The sequence below is a fragment of the Cygnus atratus genome, unplaced genomic scaffold (genome assembly GCF_013377495.2).
Source record: "Cygnus atratus isolate AKBS03 ecotype Queensland, Australia unplaced genomic scaffold, CAtr_DNAZoo_HiC_assembly HiC_scaffold_165, whole genome shotgun sequence".
NCBI lineage: Eukaryota > Metazoa > Chordata > Aves > Anseriformes > Anatidae > Cygnus > Cygnus atratus.
The window spans coordinates 1-7,219 of record NW_026109758.1 but is presented as its reverse complement, the minus strand read 5'-3'; the positions used below and the strand labels follow the sequence as shown (position 1 = coordinate 7,219).

Here is a 7,219-nt window from a genome sequence, read left to right as displayed (position 1 = left end):
AAAATAGCAGAGGAGGGAGTGGGACATTTTTGTTACAGGACAGAAGAAAACCAAAGGATCCCATTCCACTTCATTGGAACACAAGGTCTGGATAACACTGAGAATACAGACAGCACTTCTTCCTGTCCCTCCCAAGAATATGAGCAGAGGAAAGATCTCAGGGAGGTCTTCTCAAGCAGAAACATCATTAGTTGGAAAAGCTCAACGTTCAGGCAGACATGATTAAAGGCACCTATGGCAGATGTTTTCACAAGCAGGAACATCATAACAACAGGGAGTGAGGACATGCAGAACTCAATTACAGAGGGCCCTCAGGAAGCTCATCTTTCTTCACACATGGCCTTGCTGTCAACAGTCACTTGCTTGGATGCCTCCACAGGTCCCAGGTTCCCACATAAACCATGCTGCTGTGCTTTCAGATTACTTGAACTTCCTCTACATGCAGGAAGGGGATACACAGGGAAAACACCAGGTGAAGCCTCCAAACACACAGAGCAAGACAGACATGTGGTGGCATAAATAATATGTAGCCTCTCATGCTCACAAAGGGATCACAGCTGAATTTCTGGATATTCTGAGCCAATGAGCGCAGTGTGTAAGGCCTCTTGTCCTCGTTGTCCTCTCGCATATTCTATCCTGCACCCTGGAAAATAGGAACTCCAGGAACGAAATTCTAAACCAGGAGCTGAGGAGCTCTTGGATATGGGCAAACAGAGATGCGAAAGTTAAAAAAAATACATCAAAAGGTGCTTACACACATGAAGTCCATAAAACAAACACCAATGCAATGCAAGAAAAAATACTAGAACAAACACCAAAGCAATATCATGTTCCATTACCAGCTCTCTGTGAGAAGGAGGAAGACTCCAACATCGCTGTGTCATGAGCATCACACACCCCACCAACTGCATCCAGCTGTAATGAGCATGAGCTGGGCACAAGAAACAATCACACCACATTTACCAGCACTCCAAGGACACAACCGACGCCAGTCACCGCAGAATGCATACGACTGGCACAGTCAGATCCTCTGAAGCCATCCTCAAACAAAACACCTTGGCTCATGCATCAAACCGGCTTCTTTCTTGCCCTGACCTCTGGCTGTGCTCTTCTACCTCTGTACTGCAGAGAACACTACTGGCATACTCATAAAGGGAAAAAGTATAACATGGTTTCAGATGCATCTTTCCTTTTACAAACTACTTTCTGGTGGTAAAGAGAGTGAAAAAGTCGGTATATTTTCAAAGAGCATAAAAAGAGATGGGGGACACAAGCATGGCTTGCAGAGAGCGGAGACATGGTGATCACAAGCAACTGCAACGCTACACAGAATCCATGCAACAGAAGGATAGGGAGGGAGTCAAAATACCTTCCTCTGACATATTCTGACCCGCACAAGACAAGGCCCTCTGCAATCTCATCTAACGCAACTCCAGGCCTCCACACAAGGACAACACATCCCTGCTTCGAGGGAAATCACCCCGCCCACTTCCTGGTCCACTTCTCTGCAATGCCTGAAGTTTTTCCTTCTCATTCAACACGTCCCAGAGGAGAAAGAGGGATTCACAGCTGATGAAAGGCAATTTGCCTCAAACGACATCCACACATTTCAACACCACATATTGTCTCAAGTTAAGGAAGACCTTCAAATCGTGTCTCTTGGAGCTTGGGAAAGGGTCTTCCACAGCAACACTCTGGGACGGTTTCTGCCTCAGGCTTTGCTTTAGACACCCATGATCCACCATTCTGGGACATGTGTTCTTAACACAAGTACGCATCTCTTCTTCTTCTGTTATGGCATGCAATGCAGATCCTTTTCAAGTTCATCGCTCACATCAAGAAATGGCCAGGTCCCATTCACTGCCATGGCCACATTCATCTCCACCTGATTACATGATTTCCCTTCCCACCCAAGGATCACTCCAGCTTTCACAGACCCTTCCCATCAATCACAGCTACAAAAAATGAAAAATATTCCAATGGAACTAAATCCACCATGTCTGGCAGACTCTTTGTAACAACTTCTAAGCAGGGCTCTGTGTGACATGCCACTTCCCTGACAAGGAATACAAATCCACAGTCAGAAAAGCCCAAAGACCCAAGTGTCACCTTCGTCATTTCTTCTTGACAGGACAATCAAAACACACAAAGTTCTCAACAAGAACAGAAACAAAACAGAGCACAATGACAATAGCAGGCTTGTCATTCAGCTACTTAAAGGGCTTTCAACAGTGCCTGATGGACAGTCACCACCACAGACTCTTCCTGGCTTGCAGTCCTTCAACAGTCTCAAGCAGAAATGCTACAAACCAGTGACCAACAGGACTTGCAGAGGCCACGTCCGTGACAGCTCTAATGAAATTTGGCATTGATTTCATTCGCTGTGAGAAAAACTCAGATACTGAACAGCTGGTTTCAATAAGATGTCCCAAAGCAAGAGATGAGGAGATCTTCGAGATACAAAGACAAAGATGCAAAAGTCACCATCAGCTGATTACAGACAGTAATACACTGTCTCAGCACAATAATAGGCACAGGCATACATGGCCACAACTAGAACAAGTTGAACAGACACCAACGGTGCTCACCGGCCCTGTGTACCATTTGTAACTGTGTGAGAAGAAATAAGACACCAATATTAAGGAACCATAGGTATCAGACATGAGAATGACTTTCCACCATTACGCACGGAGAGAAGATTTCACAGCTGACCCTGTACAGCACGAGAGGTTTCCAGAAGGGCCCTGTCCTGGCAGCAGGAGGGGGGATCCAAGTACACCAGCCCTTGACAGGCCCCACGCTGGGGCACAGACCCAGGCCACAGAGCTGTCAGCACTCACAGCTCGAGCACCTGACGAGCAACCAAGCGGCTGCGGCCCGGGGACGGCGCCCACCTGCCACAACCGCTTCCGAGGGGATGGCTAGGAGCGGGGACGGGGAAGGTAAGGGAGAGGAAGAGGGAAAGACTAAAGAGAGAGGACACGGGCAATGAAGAGGGAGAAGATGAGGGGGAGGAAGAGGGCAGATTAAGGGTCGAGAGGAGGGCAAGTGGCACTGACCGTGTCCAGGAGAGCGGCGGCTCCTGCGGCGTCTCCTTCGGCGCGGGGCCGGGCGGCGGGCGGGCAGTTGGGGCTGAAAAACCATCAGGTCGCTCTTGCCCGCGCCGTCCGCCACGCACAGGCTCCGGCTCTGGCGCTGCGAGTACGACCAGCCTGCCCACCTCGCTGGCGCACACCAGCGTCGCCGGACCGGGCCCCGACAGCACGGCCGCCCGCGGCGCCCAGCGCGACGCCCCGTACAGCACCACCGCCAGCAGGAACAGGCTCGACACCGCGCAGATGGCCACCACCAGCCACACGTTCGTCGCCGCCGCCGCCGCCGCCGCCGCCGCCGCCGCCGCCGCGCCGCCCTCCGCGCCCGCCGCCGGCCGCAGCCCCGCCCCCGCCGACACCGCCCCCGTCCGCCGCCAGCGCCGCCTCGGCGCCCTCCACCAGCGACACGCTCAGCGTGGCCGTGGCCGAGCGCGACGGCCTCCCCGTGGTCCCGCACCACGATCAGCAGCCGCTGCCGCGGGCCGTCCGCCTCCTCCAGCGCCCGCGCCGTGCTCACCTCGCCGCTGTACAGCCCCACGCGGAACGGGCCCTTGCCCCGCGGCTCCCACAGCTCGTAGCGCAGCCACGCGTTGTAGCCCCGAGTCCGCGTCCACCGCGCGGATCTTCGCCACCACCTGCCCGCCGGCGCCCCCACGCCGCCCACGCCCACAGCGACCCCGGCGCCAAGCCGACGCCGACGCCTCGCCCGCAGCCCAGGGCCCCGGCCCGCCGCCGGCGGCGGGAGCAGCGCCGGCGCGTTGTCGTTCTCGTCCACCACGAAGAGCTGCAAACCGTGGCGTTGCCGCACAGCGGCGGCTCGCCCGCGTCCACCGCCCGCACCTCGAACTGCAGCACCTGCAGCTCCTCGTAGTCCAGGGGCTGCAGCGCCCACAGCCGCCGCTCTCCGCGTCCACCGACACGTAGCTCGACGCCGGAACGCCACCCCGACCCCGACCCCCACCGACCCCGACCCCGACCCGACCCCGCGCCCGCGCCGCCCTCCGCCACCGAGTAGCTCACGCGCCCGTTTGCCCGCCTCGTCCGGGTCCCCCGCCCACAGCCGCGCCAGCTCCGCGCCCGCACCGCGTTGTTCTCACCGCGCCAGCACCGTGGTACACGGCCTGCGCGAACGCCGGCGCGTTGTCGTTCACGTCCGGACACCGGCACCCGCAGCCCGCGGCTGTGCGCGCAGCGGCGGCGCCCCGGCCCGTCCTCCGCCCGCCCCTCCACCTCGTACTCCGACACCCGCTCCCGGTCCAGCGGCCTCCCGCAGCACCAGCGCGTACGAGCCCGCGAACGTCGCCACCAGCCCGAACGGCGGACGGCGGCCACACCGCGCACCGCACCCGCCCGTTCGACCCCGAGTCCCGGTCCGACACGCTCAGCAGCGCACCACCGTCCCCACGACGCGTCCTCGGCCACCGGCACCGACAGCGACGTCACCCACACCTCGGGCGCGTTGTCGTTCACGTCCAAACACCTCCAGCTCCACGCTGTCAGTGCCCTGATAACGGGGGCGTTCCCCTTGTCTCTCGCCTCAATGCGAAAGTCAAGACACTGACTTCTTCAAGTCCAGAGGACCGACGAGTCGGATCTCGCCCGTCTGCGCAATTAACGGAATGAGATCTCTTCCACTCAGGGGAATAAAGTTGCTTGCGCTGTAGGTCACTTCACTGTACTTCCCTCGTCGGGTTCTGTGGCACCACCCGCGCCAACAGTGTCCCCTCATCTGCGCTCTCCAGTACCTGCACTTTATACACCGACTGGTTGAACTGGGGCGCGTTGTCGTTCGCATCCAGCACCGACACCACCAGCTCACCGTGCCCGTTAGCGACGGCCTGCCCCGTCACTCGCCGTCAGCAACAGACGGTGCTCGGCAGAGACTCGCGGTCCAGAGATTTCTTTAATACAAGATAAGGAATGATATTCCGTTCATTCTCTTTTTGTAATTCCAGAGCGAGTGCTCGCTGGGGCTGAGGGTTATAGGAGAGCTGCGCGTTGGCTCCGATATCCGCATCCGACGCGCCCTCCAGCGGAAAGCGGGACCCCGCATCGTATTTCATTCCGGGATGCTGAGGTTTTTGGTGGCGCGGGGGAAGAGCGGGGCATTGTCGTTGATGTCGGTGACCTCCACCTCCACGTGGAAGACGCGCAGCGGCCGCTCCAGCAGCACCTCCAGGCGCAGGGCGCAGGGCGCGCTCTTCCCGCACAGCTCCTCCCGGTCCAGCCGCGAGCTCACCACCAGCGCCCCGCTCGCCCCGCTCACCTCCACGCTCTCCCGCCGGCCCTGCGACACCAGCCGCAGGCCGCCGCGCCTCCGCCTCGCCCGCCTCCAGGCCCAGGTACTGCGCCAGCCGCCCCACCACCGTGCCGCCCTTGGCTTCCTCCGGCACCGAGTAGCGCACTGCCCGCCGCCCAGCGCCCAGGCCGCCTGCAGCACCAGCACCCGCCACCACGGCCCGCACGCACCACCGACATGGCCGCCGCCGCCGCCGCCCGCGCCCCGCACGGCTCCCCGCCGCCGCCGCCGCCGCCGCTCTCCTGCCCGCCCCGCGCCGCTCCCCCCGCGCGCACAAGCCGCCCTTCCCGCCGCCCCGGGGCGGAGCCGCCCTCCGCCGCTCCCCGCGCCGTTCCTGAGCCTGCAGCGACACCGTGTGCTCCGCCGCCTCACTCGCGCCCGCCGCCGCCAGCACGGCAGCGACACCGCCCCCGCCTCGCGGGACACCCCCGGCACTCGCGGGACCACCGCGGCGACGGCGCCGACACCGAGCCCAGCACGGGCCGAGACAGCAGCGCTAACGAGGGGGCAACAGCCCCTCAGCGCTGCGCTCCAGACGACGCTCCCCGCACACCGACCGGCTCCAGCCCTGCACGCACCACGCCGACACACGCTCCTCTTCCTCACTTGCTTCCTTTCCCGTCTCTCTTCTCCCTTCCTTCTCCTCCATTCTCTGTCTTGCTGCTTCCTGCTTGCTTTCTTACTTGCCTACATTCTTCTGGACGTCTATTTTCATTCTTCTCTTCTTTCACTTCTTTCCTCCTTCCATCTTTTCTCTCTGCTTCCTTCCCGTCCATTTCCTAAATTTCCTTCTTTTCCTAAATTTCCTATATTTTCTAAATATTCCTAATTTTCCTAAATTTCCTTTTACTAAATTTTCTTTTCACTTCTTTCATTCCTTTCTTTCCCTCCTTCCCTGGCGCTTTTCTCCTTTGTTTCTCTTCCATTCTTTTTCTTGCTTGTTCTTGCTTGGTTCTTGCTTGCTTCTTCCTTGCTTCTTGCTGCTTGCATTCTTCTCGATGTCTTCCTTCTTTCTTTCTCTTCTTCTTTCTTTTTTCTTTCTTTCTTTCTTTCTTTCTTTCTTTCTTCTTTTCTTTTCTTTCTTCTCTTAGATTTTTTCTTCATTTGTTCTCTACCTCTCTTCCTGTTTCTTGTTTCATCCTTTCAGTGCTTCTTCCTTTTATTTCTTTCATCCTTTCAGTCCTTCTTTCCTTTTATTCTTTCATTCCTTTCAGTTCCTTCTTTCCTTTTTTCTTACTTCTTTCATTCATCGTACGTTTCTTCATGTTTCCTTTCTTTCATTCACTCCTTCTATCCATCTGCTTCTCTTCCTCTCCTCTTTCCTTTTCCTTTTCTTCTTCCTCCTCTTCATTTTTTTCCTCCTTTATCAAATCTTTCCAAATGCCTGCACACTCTTCCATCTAGCTCAGAATGCTCTGAAGCAAGACGTCTTCTTCCTCTTCGTCACCGCCTTCCATTCTGCTTTGTACAGACCCTTAGCACTCAGAGGACATGTCCCCCCGAAATTTCTCTGATGACCACTGCACACCAGAGGACGGGATTCCAACTGCAAACATCTCCAAGACCTCCATACAGCTCAGTGAGTCTTTCACTTACTTTTACAACGCAACCTTTCATGGACTGTCTGCTGCCCTGTCACACTGAATGGAAAGCAACAGGAGAGGAACAAGAGCAGGCAGCGGTGCTCTGTTGCTCAAATCTACAGCCATTACACAGCTACGTTCCGTCCATACAACATAATGATTTGCAGTTAAATAGCAAAAGCCATGCATTGCTCGCTTCAACACATCTTCTCTGAGTACGATCCACTAACCTGTAGGATCAGTGC

General features: G+C 56.8%; 1 pseudogene; it reads right to left on the bottom strand.

Annotated features, from left to right (window-relative positions):
- Window positions 1-320: 320 nt before the first annotated feature.
- LOC118256196 (protocadherin alpha-8-like) lies at window positions 321-5,544 on the bottom strand (annotated as a pseudogene).
- Between the last annotated feature and the right edge of the window lie 1,675 nt (window positions 5,545-7,219).